General features: G+C 37.8%; 1 pseudogene; it reads left to right on the forward strand.

Moving 5' to 3' along the window:
- The first annotated feature begins 6,598 nt into the window (after positions 1-6,598).
- Positions 6,599-7,193, forward strand: LOC112315940 (olfactory receptor 52J3-like; annotated as a pseudogene).
- Positions 7,194-13,418: the final 6,225 nt, after the last annotated feature.

The raw sequence follows: 13,418 nt of genomic DNA on the forward strand, positions 1-13,418 counted from the left end.
TTTCTGAACAACAGTAGCGATTCAAGAGTGACAATAAAGTAGTTGACATTGAATACAAGAATAAGCTGCATAGACTCAGGAAATCCATCAAAGTTCAGTTCGTTTATCATTTAAGAAGCAGCCACATTCAAGGATGGATGCCTTGGGAGTTAGGCTTGGAGTCACACTAGACTTGCAACAATGTTTCCCACCCCCTCTCCTGTCTTACGTCTACTCCACTTATCCACCAGCTGTATACACATACCGACATCAGCTTCAGCAGCACAGCCCTCATTATGGTGACAGAATATTTAAATGGACTTGATATTTTAAACTGTTCATTTTGAAATAAATAACCATGGCCCTACTTAGCTCAGGCAAGATGAGCTCTCAGTGAAGTGCGCTGAAGAGGAAGTATGTGCTTACGACCAGGCACAAAGTGAGCACGTCCTGAAACGCCTACCTGTGTGCGTGTGTTTGTGAATTTCTCCAGAAGTTCAAGTAAACCACTAAAAATGCCCCTGCCCTCCAATATTGTAAAGTATACTTGCAGATATGAGCCTCACATGTACAAGACAATGAAAATTAAATGCACAAATAATTAATACTAGAGCATTTTATTCACTCATTTTTTCAAGCTTCTGCAACACATTCAGATAATTCTTTCCTTTGGTATGCACATGGCCCCTCTGTCGCTCATGGATGTTTGTCTAGCACCTGTTACTTGGCACTAGCAACAGTATCATTATTACCTATGTGCTACATTAATATGTGATAACTTAAAAGGCAGATTGTATGTTTTAATGTTGTCAGTGCCCATCAAAGTGGCTGGAACATACTAGTTGTTTGTTTTATGTTTATCAAAAGCATACCAGTCTTGAAGTTTAGCCGATTTTGAAGTTGTTAATTAAAGGTATGTTCGAGCGGGTGGTGGGCAGGGCAGAGTAGAGCAATGGGAGAAAATTGGGACAACGGTAATAGGACAACAATTAAATCATTCTGCAAATTAATTACATGAGACAAATAAAAATAAAACCAAGAATAGTATTCAAAATAAATAAAAAATGAAGAAACCTCATGTATATAAGAGATCCAGTGAAGCTCTCACTACAGTTTCCCTAACAGAACGTAGAATGACTCGTATAAACACTAGTATCATTCATTAACATTCAATTCTGCCAATCAAAATTCCTCTGTCAGTAAGGTAGACCCTGCCTCATTACATGTGGCATGAAACAAAGTGGGAGTATTTTCAATGACAAGAATATTTTGGGGTATGAAGTGGAAGTTGCGAGAACAAGGGGCCTGTGGCATTCTAAAATTCTTTAAGAGATCCTAAGCATCGCCAGCTCTCACTCTCTTCACCTCTCCCTGCGTCTATCAGTGTTTTGAACGAAGCTAATAATCCACATGATGAGAAAAAGGGTCACACGATGAAGAAATGAGAGCTGGGGGCCACTGCTTCTATTTCAACTAGAGCAAGGAGAGAACCCCACTCTTGGCTCCCTTAGTGATTTGGGGAAAGAACTGCATAGTGCTCCTTACTTAACAGCCTCAAACCAGAACTGATCTTGATGCTCACAGATACAAAGTTAATGTGACTGGTAAAACCCTGCCCTGTGTCACCCCCAGTGGCATTACCAGTCACTGTGACTAGTAGAAGTTTCTCTTCCTAGAAGTTTTGGAGAAGTGGCATTTGGCAGGAAGAAACAAAGCAAAATTTAGTGATTATAACCCAAAACAAACCAAACCAAACCAGCATTTGTGTACAAAAGCTTGAAAAAGGAGAATGACATCAGTGAGAACTAATAGTACCCAGTATACCATTTAAGGGAAATAATTAGTAAATGATACATAAAAATCAACCTACATGTTAGCTTGTAGGAATTTTGGCTGGAGCGCTTAGAAAGTGAAGACATCTTCGTATCACACCAAGGATTAGAAACACTGTACTTAGTTAATGATTTTGAATCTTTGTGGAAATATTGTCACCTTCAGAATGCTTTGATTTAAAACAATTTTTGTTAGAGCATATTTGGCGTGCAATGTGATACTGGTTTCAGGTGTACAACATAGTGATTTGACATTTATGTATCTTATGATGTGATCACCACACTAAGTCTAGTAACAAGGCATTTTTTTTTTTTCAAATAAGGACACCAGTCAGCTTAGATTAGGGCCCCACCTTACTTCTGTGTGGACTAATTTTATCTTAATTACATCTGCAAAGACCCTATTTCCAAATAAGGTCACATTCTGAGGTACTGGGGGTTGCTTCAGTATGTGAATTTTGAGGGGACATTACCAAACTGATAACAAAGACTAAACACAAAATACCAATCTCAGTAGATGAGATCAAAGTAATTTTCAGTTACAGAAAGACTTTGAAACTGTGTCTGATACAGAGGTCTGATCAGATCACTGGGAAGGCATAGGGAAGGGGCCATTGGAGGAGGTTGCTCCAGACAGTGGTGAACAGTCTGGGACAGGATTGACTGAGAAGCTGAATGCCGCCAGAGCACATGGAAATATGGGAGAGAAGATTTGAAATAAAAGAAGCGCTCTCGGGCTGCTGCTGGCTGCCTCTGGCTCTGAGGCTCCCTTCCTTGAGGATGGCTGCAGCTGCCCGCATTTCCCAAAGGACAGTATTTTGAATAGGAAAGAACTCTGGGCACTGCCCCAAGGATAGGCTGGCCTGGCAGAGGGGGACGGGGTTATTCTTGTTTGGATATTCTAGAGGGGATGACCTCTGAGGCAGAGACCTGACATTTTTCCAAAATTGTTAGCTTTCACATATTATGTTGTTTTAGTTTGTAAATTAACCCTATAGAAGAGAGATAACTGAAAACAGGAGGAATGGTAGGAGGTTTAAATGATTTAAAGCTGTGACTTGAGAGGCTTAAGTGACTGCTTTTGAATAAAGACTCCTTTCCTCTATCACTGAACCTTTGCCTCTTTAGTTTTGCCTAGAGGGCGTCAGGGGGCAGCAGACCCCAACTGCTGCTCCATAACACGTCTCCCACTTATCCTGTCTTTGGAGAAAGTTCATAGGTTGTGTTCCAGGGAAACTAGGAAGCCAGCTGTGAATTGGGAGGATATGAGGTCTGAGGAACAGTGAATCCAAACCAGGAGAGAAAGTACAGGCTATGCCCAGCTGGCACATGAAAAGAAACCAGCTTTGACTGGAGCTGCAGAATTAAGGCTACTGGGAGGGAGGTTTCCCAGAAAGAAAAAAAAGTAATTAAATCTATATTTGTTGGAATACTTCCCATTGTAAGTCTCTGGGAAAAAAACATCGAAACTGTCTTAGTCATTTCAGGGAATTTATTTGCTGTTGCAACAATCAAGATGTGGGTCTGGTTTCACGTAAGAGTTGCTTGAATAACTATGTTACCAGGGGCCAAGTTTGTTTATTTGCTCTTGAGATACTGTGTCTCATCTTGATCCTCCTAAAGTTAGCTCCTTTTACGGATCTGAGATATTTTTTAGGAGGTACAAAGATTAAATGTACCAAAATTCACACAGAGGAAAAAAAATGTGTGTTTTGCATGTCTTAAAATTAATTCTGATTATATATAAAGACCTCATTTGACCCAAGAGAATATTTCAGCATGTGCGTGCAGGAAGACAAAAACCGCGAACGTACCTGAGGAGGTAGCCTCGATGCTTCTGTGGAGAGATGGAGAAGACGGGCAGCGTCGGATGAAGATCACCATTCTTTGCCATGTAAATGCTCTCCCGTGTGTAATGCGCACCCACGTCTTTGGCCCAAATTTTCAGCAAAAAAACCCTTTCATTTTAATTTTTAAACTCGATTATTTATTTATTTATACTTAGAAACAGAGCCGATTCTCGTATTTCAGAGTATTATTTTGTATGCGGATATCGTTATTACTTTCTAGAGTTACACTTTTAATGCACGAGCATAAATAACATAATTAAAATGTTTATTTAGATATGGAATTAGTACTACCAATGTATAATGCACACCATTATCTTTCCCTCAAAAATCAGGCAAAAAAGTACACATTATACACAGCAAAATATGGTAGTTCTCCCACATTGCATTCAGTGCCCTCTTTCTTAAGCCAGATACTGTCTTAGGGAAGTTCCCAGAACTCAATAAAGAGATTAATACTGTGCAATAAAAGGATCTAATTCTCAATCGAAAAAATCACATTTTAGGAAATCCACAAGATACACACATGGTTGACTCAAATTAGAGAAGTAAATATTTAATATTGTTAGAGATTTCATAAGAAAAATGACTGCTGAATTGGTAGAATATAAGTGATTCCTCCATCTTTTTTACATAAAAATATCTATGGAATTGTTTCATAAACCAAAACCTACAATAAATATAATAATAAACAAAAACAATAATAATAATATTGATCACTTACTATATACAGGACACTATTTTAAATGCCTCAGAAACATTTAATTTATATCTATAATCTACTCAATGATGGAGACACTAGTTTGATTTCCACTTTATAGTGAAGGAAATTGAGGAATAGAAATGATGTGTAAGTCATCCTAAGTCTCTTAGCTGGTATGTAGTAGAGCCAGGATTTGGACTCCAGGACTCTTGAGTGTTGGATTGAAATTTACACTCGTATCAGTAGGACTTTTGAAATCTGTACACGCAAAAATGTGCTAGTGGTGTTAGGATATTCATGAATAGAAAAAGTGTGAGAAACATCATTGATCTGTGTCCTTCATGCTAATCAGAGAAACTCAAAGCAATAAGAGAAATAGTCTGTATGCCTTGGGCTTTTCTTTTGCTGGAACAGAATCTAGAAATTTGTGAGCAGTATCTGCAAACCCAGTCCCAGAGCCCATGCTGTGCTGCTTGGTGCTTCGTGTAAGTGTCGGTTGCTGTGGAAGGAAGAGTTAAATCAGGTGCTGATTTGTGGTGAATAAGTGTGGGAGGAAATGGAGAGATATGTGTGCAGAGCAGGCTGAGAACTGGGCCAGGGAGATAAACAGGCAGGAAAAATATATAGATATAGATATAGATATAGATATAGGTATAGATATATAGATATATAGATATATATGTGATTTTTTTAAAGATGGTAAGATACTCTTTAAAACCTCCCAGAAATATCCAAGGCATTTAATATCACCCTATCAATTGCATTGTGTGGAATCATTAATGGCAATAGGAAGAAGTGAGGATAGAAATGACTTACTGTTGAGAGTAGGCTCCTAATGTTGTTCCAAAATAAGCACCTGGGGTACGATGGCCTTGGCTTTGGCCATCATCTTTCTGCTAGGCATTTTTTTTCATTGGCAGCATGACTGTTTTTATGGAACAAAAATAAAAGTCAGTGTACCTGGCAGCAATTGTTCTCTCTCTCTCTGTTGGACTTAGCTCATAAAGGATAGTTTTTTATTTTATTTTTTTACCTCAGTATGTTTTCTATATTAAAAAGATAATTAAAAATGATGAGTGAAACTATACTGAGGACAAAAGGCGGGACTTCTATGCTTTAATTACAACTGTCATACCACACACCCAAGGGTAAGTTTCTTTCCTTCATTCTGAGTGGCTTGATTCATTCTGCAGCATTTCGAAGGCAACATTTGAGTGTCTTTCTCCTTTCCTTTTGATAATTACACAATAGGTTATTCTCTGTTGAGACACTGCTGTTCCAGAGAGCTCCAAAAATACCTTTGTTAAGATCAAATCATATGAAACTTTCAGGGTTTTCTACCTGGATTTTTAGTGTCTTGAACTGTTAGGAGGACGAGTAACCAAGCAAGTGTGTGCCCCATAGCAGTGGTAAAATTACCACAGGTGAGATTAATAGGTGCTCTGAGAGGACCTGATATAGTGTGGATACTGAGCCAAAGTGGGGAGATGGCATTGGATAACTCTCCTTTTCCTTTTTCCAACTCATCTCCTGTTTGGTGTGTAAATCATGAGCAATCACTGTTTCTGCTCCTGGCCAGGCATCTTGAGGAGCATGCACTTGTCTGAGAACATGTGACTGTGTCTCATAATCTGATCTGGTGTCTGGGAGATGCTCCTGGGTGTGGGTCAGAGTTTTTATGTATGTATCTCTAAGACGAATAATGAGTCAGAAGAATTCAGGTTTTCATTGTGTGAGCACCTACACACTTGGATCTATGATTCACTTTTTATTATGGATTACTTAAAGGCATTTTTGACTGCCTCTGTAGTGTGTTGGCACTGGATGTAGGCTTGATGTTTTCAGTGTTGCTAGAGAGGGTGGATTTCCCAGGGTGGATTCACACCTTGTTCTCTTCCAAAGTGAATGGTAAGCTCTACTCATTAGAGCTCTGCCTTGACTTTGCTGCAAGCTGCCATATTTGGAATTAGAACTCAGTCAGCAGGCAGAATGGACCTTGAATATGACCTGAGCCTCACCTAATTGGCCCTGGGGCTGACTCAATATGTGTCCTTGAGTGACAGGCCTACTCATACAGTAAACATGCCATCAACTCTACCCTGAACCACTAAGCCCACAATGGATGTGCTTCTCTTTCTCATTCTGATCTCTTCTCCTGATAACTTCTCCTTCTCTCTCTTTTGTTTTTCTCCACAGCAGGAGCAGCTTAACCTCCTTTGCCTTTGACCAGTGACAAAATGGAATACCTCAACAGGAGCCTTTTTCACCCAGCCACATTTTTCCTCATTGGAATCCCAGGTCTGGAAAAGGCCCATGCCTGGATCTCCCTGCCTTTCTGCTCTGTTTACCTTGTGGCTCTCCTGGGCAATGTCGCAATTCTCCTCATCATCAAGGCCAAGCAGACCCTCCGGGAGCCCATGTTCTACTTTCTGGCCATCCTTTCAACAATCGATTTGGCCCTTTCCACCACCTCCGTGCCCTGGATGCTGGGTGTCTTCTGGTTTGATGTACATGAGATTAACTTGGAGCTTGTGTGGCCCAGATGTTTCTGATCCACGCCCTCACTGGCATGGAGGCTGAGGTATACTGGCCATGGCTTTTGACCGTTATGTGGCTATCTGTGCTCCACTCCACTATACGACCATCTTGACATCCCAGGTGTTGGTGGGCATCAGCTTGTGCATTGTAATTCGTCCAGTCCTACTTACGTTTCCCACGATCTATCTCATCTACCTCCTACCCCTTTGTCAGGCTCAGATAAGAGCTCATTCCTATTCTGAGCACATGGGCATTGCAAGGTTGTCCTATGGAAACAGGCACTGTGGCAGCTGACTTTGGTGTATCCTGAGGCAAAAGAAAAAAAAAAAAAGAAAAGAAAAGAAAAAAAGAAACGCTGCTGCCACATGTTGCTGAGTGGCCTCAAAACCAGCACTGGTGCTGAGTTTGAATCTGTATCACTTTGGTGAACACCACTCATCCTTACCTGGTGACTCATTGAGAACCTTCCATAAGCAACTCCCTCAGGCTACTTCAGTGACTGAGTCTAACAGGCATCTGACAAGTGAGACTGGGGAGGCTTTGGCCTTTTGCTCACCTACCCTCAGGCTCATTGCTAATGGAAATTGGCCGTGGTGCACAGCTAGGTCCCTCCTAGGCCTAGCAGAGGCAGCCACAACCTGTGCATTGCTTTGTAACTCCAAACAGGTAGCCCAGGCCTATCACTGACTATGCCTGACATCTACTGCCAATGGGTCCCCTTACAAGGGACCTCAAAATAAACTGAACCAGTGGTTCAGACCACGTCAGAGCACAACCCAATGAGTTCCACAACTGGCACACACAAAAATAGATTTTGACAGACAGCAGACCATGGTGGGGAAAAATTAGCTTTCTGGAGCCAGCCTCTGCACAGCAGCTCATGCATTGCACTTGGTGTTGATCTCCTGGTGGGACAACCCATGGACTAGTCAAAAGTGATCAGTACTCAACCACAGCAGAAGGGCACCCATAACCCACACAAAGAACATTCCTGGAGCACCTGACTCAGGCAATCAGGGAAAATGGGCCTCTGAGCCCCACAAGACATCTACTACATAATGCCACCATCCCAAGGCATAGCAGGTCTACCCAACACACAGAAACAAGTACAAAAAGGCAGCCAAAAGGGGGGGCACAAAGAAACATGCCCCAAGTCTTGAAAGAACAAGACAAATCCCCAGAAAAAAATGAAATGGAATGGAGGCAAGAAAGCTACCAGATACAGAGTTTAAAACAATGGCTATAATTATGCTCAAAGAAATTAGTGAGAACTTCAACAACATAAAAAAAAGACATAAAAACCATAGAAAAGAACTAGGCTACTAGAAAAAGCAAAGCTACAATATTTGAAATGAAGAATAGGCTGAAAAGAATCAATAGCAGGCTAGATAAATAGAGGACCAAATCAGCAATTTGGAGACAAGGTAGTAGGACATACCTCATCAGAGACCAAAAAAAAAAAAAAAAGGTCTATTTTGTTTGTGTTTATTTTGTTGATTAGATCCCACATAAAGTGAAATCATATGGTATTTGTCTCTTCCTGACTGGCTTATTTCACTTAGCGTATGCTCTCCAGGTCCATCCATGCTGTCACAAAAGGTAAGATTTTCTTTTTTGTATGGCTGAGTACTATTCTGTTGTGTAAATGTACCACTGCTTTTTTGTCCATTTATCTACTGATGGGCACTTGGGCTACTTCCAAATCTTGACTGTTGTAAATAATGCTGCAGTGAACATAGGTATGTATTTATTCTTTCGAATTAGAGTTTCAGATTTCTTCAGATATATTCCCGGAAGTGAAATCACTAAGTCATAAGACAGGTTCATCAAAAAATTAAAAATGTCCAACTTCTCTAACAAATTGATTGAATAAACTATCTTTAGCCCATTGAATGTGCTTACTTCCTCTGCCAAATATTAATTGACTATAAAGGTGTGGGCTTATTTCTGGGCTCTGTATTCTGTTCCATTGATCTGTATGTCTTTTTTTATGCCAGTACCATGCTGTTTTGATTACTATGGCCTTATAGTATAGTTTGATATTAGGTATCATGATTCCTCCAACTTTGTTCTTCTTTCTCAGGATCGCTATTGCTATGTGGGACTTTTTGTAGTTCCATAGAAATTTTTGAAGTATTTGATCTAGTTCTGTGAAATATGTCATTGGAATGTTAATAGGAATTATGTTGAATCATATGGATATTTTAATAATGTTAATTCTTTCTATCCATGAACACAGTTTGTGCTTCCACTTACTTGTATCTTATTTAATTTCTTTCTTTGGTGTCTTGTAATTTTCTAAGTACAGGTCTTTTACATCCCTGCCAATTATTCTCTGGATCTAAATCTTTTTTTTTTTTGCACTGATGTGAAGGACTTTATTATATGACTATTCCTAAGGGATATATTCCTTTCGATTCTTCTTTTTAGAAGAGTTAGAATATAAGCTCTCTTTTTCCTCATTTTACCATATTGTAGTTGAGGCGCTGTCAAATGTCTTTTTTAAAATTTATTTATTTATTTTTATTCAGTTACAATTGTCTGTTCACAATTTACAATAGCCAAGTACTGGAAGCAGCCTAAGTGCCCATCAGCAAATGAGTGGATCAAAAAATTATGGTATATTTACACAATGGAATTCTATGCAGCAGAGAAAAAGAAGGGGTGGAGGGATGGATCTAAATCTTTTAAAAAATGAGGTTCATCTAAAAAGTAAAAAAAAAAATGACAGGACATAGAATTTCAGTTTCTTTTGATGATGAACATGTAATTTGGTCAATGCTGTCTTAGAACAACTAAAACAGCTGTATAACATATTAGAAATTAAAATAACATTTGAAGGAATCAGAGAGTTCTCAAGGCTTTCAAGGAAGTAAAAGAACCAGGTAAAGGAGAAAACAGAAGTTAAAAGGTTGGCTTAGCATTTGTGGTCACTTTTTCTTTAAAAACACCTATTGGCTCAACTCAAGAAGTGGAACTCAAGAATTTGCCAGTTGGACAATGTTCTGCTGGAGTTTGAAATTTACGGTACATTAACAGTGACCTAGTTAATGCCGAGGAGTGAGTTCTACTTCTTTATGAGCTTTTTATGTGTAATAAAATAAAAAGAAAAGTAAGATAATAATAAACCCCAAAGTCAAGAGAGTAGTAGTTATAGTTGATGAGTAAGTGAGAAATAAGGGTGTACAGCATACTTCAATTTTAATCTCTGTCTTATTATTTGTGCTGAACACTGAGTGCGCAACTTTTTGTTTCTATTATTTCCTTGTTTAAAATATTTTATACTGAGAACTGTTAAATACAACCACAAAGAAATGTGAAATTATTTATAAATCTGATAAATACTGAAGATTATGAAAGCTCTGGTATGCTAAATGGAGAAGGCAACAGAGAATTACTTGGTGGATTCTCAAACTGCATTTGTGTATTTTCGATTCTGTGAAGAAACATGAGAGTCTTATTTTGAAATAAAATAAATGGGTATTATTCACAAAGCTGGTGGCATTTTCTGTTTATTATTAACATGTATTAAATACTTACTATGTAGATTACATTCTAACAGGCAAGTATATGTTAGCACTCATTTAAGCTTTACATAAACCACTTGAGGTATATTCTATTTTATTCTTCCCCCCCTTTTTTGTATAAGAATATTAGATTTTAATGAGATTAAGTAGCATGCTCAACATAGCACAGGTAGTAAGTGGATGAGTCATCATGGGGATACAGGCAATTAGAATCTACTGTATTTGGGTTCAATCACATTAGTAAACTTGCTTTGAGAAGGTTAAGAGTTCTGATGTGTGTAATGGCCTGTCTTCCAGGCAAGGAGTATAGCTGGTGTACATAGGCTCAGGTTACATCACTGATTCTGAATAGTTGACCTCCTTATCCCTAGAGAGGGCAGACACCCTGGTGGATGACCTCTGGGTCCTCCTGTCCTTTACAAATATGGCTCTAGGGAATTCATGAGTCTTTCCTTTGGGGAGCATGGTATAAAGGATACTATGTAGGTACACAGGTTCAGAATCGCTTTGGTACACAGTGTGATGAGTCTACTACCATCTTTTCCAGCCCACGGATAGCATGACAGCTGGCAGAGAAGAAAGAAAAAAACAAGTGTCATAAAGCTGAGGTGAGCAGGGACTGAGACTGGGTTCGTGACATGAAAGAAGTTCTATATTTACACATCCTAGCAAAAATATCATTGATAAGTCTTGTTTACATTTTTATCTTTTTAATCATCATAAGGTTGGATGTTTTAACTTGGGGAGATTTATTCATTGTTTTCTAATCCCAAGCTAAGAAAATTGTAAGTAAAAGATGATAAAAACACAATAGAAATAGTCTAGTGCATTTCTGAGCACCGTTTTTGCAGAGCACAGGTCAAAATCAACCCCATACTCAAAAAGAATATGATGCTGTATAAACAGATTACAGCATATGTGAACCCTATGGGGAGAAAAACTGTGGTCAGTCTCCAGAAATCACAAGATTTTGCTAACGTATTTCCATGTGTAGCATTGGTACATGCCCCTCTATCTCTTAGAGTCCAGGATTTTCAGAGAGTTTAATTAGCATTAAAGAGCTCACTGTCTAAAAATTAGATTAAAACAGCAGGTAAATGTAATTTCAAATAATTTTGTAAAATACCATTCCAAAGATAATAGTTGTGTAGGAGAGAGATTATTCTGTCACTATTTCTTCCTGTAGCTCCAAATTTGAAAGATATTTACTTTCTCTCTTCTTCTATCAGACAGAATCTAACTCTCAATCTTTTTGTATTTCTTTTCTTTTTCTTTCTTTTTTTAAAAAAACATTGTCAGCCACTATAGAATATTCCTGTAAGAGACAGGAGTTCTATTTTTACAGTTACTCATTATTCCCGTGAGCTTAGAATACTTTAGATTCTCTTAAGAGGCAGGAAAAAAATCCCTTAGCAATCATTTGTGTAACAACTACTTATATTAATTTTATCATTTTCCACAGCTTTCATATATATATATATTATATCTGTATGTATATATATATAATATATATAATGGAAATATCTCACTGTTCATAGCATCTTATAAATTTTGTATAAACATCTAGTTAGTTATAAAGAAGATATTTGAGATTAAAGGAGAGAGTTACTTGACAAGAAACAACCTTGGGTTGTCACATCTATAACTTTTTGTTGCCCAATAATAATTATGCTTTTAGTTCTCTAACTGTCTCTCTTACCACTCCATGTTCTTGGCAAGAAGCTCACCTTTTGAAGCCATGGGACACACTCAGTGATGTGTTAAAATGAGAAGGCTCCACTAAATTCACTTTTAACTATGTATAATATCATACTTCCTTGTCTCTTTCTCCCTCCCACACTTTTTCTCTCTATTCCCCAATTAAAACCTTTTTCAGAATAACCAAGTCTTAACATCTAAACCAAACCTTCCTACAGACATGGAGACTCTTTTCACCAGGTATTCCTGACTTTTAATTCCAGGCAAATATTTATTTAATCCAACAAATTCTTTCACATCTAACTGGCCTTAATCATAATTGAATTATAAATCAATAAATATTAGATGAAAGGATATATGCTTTACCTGGTTTTTCACCATAATGGGTGAGTACTATAAAGATTGGGGACACTTAACTAGTTCCAAGTGCGTTGGTCATTATGATACCTAGAATGTTTTTTATAGTCAAATGTAATTTGTGTTTTCTCTATTTTGTCTCCTCTGTAATACTTTGGTGAATTGATTAGTATTTTTGAACCACTGGTCACTAAAATGCATGTGTTAAGAAATTAATATATTATTAACATCTTGTGTGCCATGTGAGTTTGCATGTAACCCACTTTGGAGATCAGTACATTAATACCCCTGAGGGTCATCATTCAAAGATGATGAATTTAAGCATTTTCCCATCCAAAGTGATTTTTAACAATCTCTAGAGCTCTTTTAGCATTTTAAAAATATAAGCACGAAAGAGAAACAATAACTTTTGCCTGTGTGTTATTGTGTTATGAGTGTTTTTGGTCAGGATTTTTAAGTCACCAATAGGCATCAGTTGTCATTAGTAGATATTTGGGGAGCTCATAGAGAGTGTTAGTATGTACTAAGAAATATCATGTCCTGGTTAATAATCTGTTGAGTGGGAAAGAAGCAGAAACAGGTTGATGGTGAGGGCAATGAATGGTGGGTGTGTGTTTAAAATTCTATTCATTCACTACCCTTTAATTATGTGTGTAAATATACATGTATGTGTATATATGTATATATAGCATATATATGTAAACAAGCACATACATAAATGAATGCATACAGTAAACAATGACCTTGCATAGAGTAAATAAAATGCATTATAAAAAATATTTAGAGTAATAAAATTAAGTTTTCTGTAACTGAATTCCAATGATAAAAGTTTTACTAAAAAGATTTCACTTATTCTGAAAACAAACCTATTGATGAGGTTATCCATAATGAGATAAACAGTTAAGATATCTTCTTTGTTTGCAGGACCTTTAAACAT

The sequence above is a fragment of the Desmodus rotundus genome, chromosome 5 (genome assembly GCF_022682495.2).
Source record: "Desmodus rotundus isolate HL8 chromosome 5, HLdesRot8A.1, whole genome shotgun sequence".
NCBI classification, from domain to species: domain Eukaryota; kingdom Metazoa; phylum Chordata; class Mammalia; order Chiroptera; family Phyllostomidae; genus Desmodus; species Desmodus rotundus.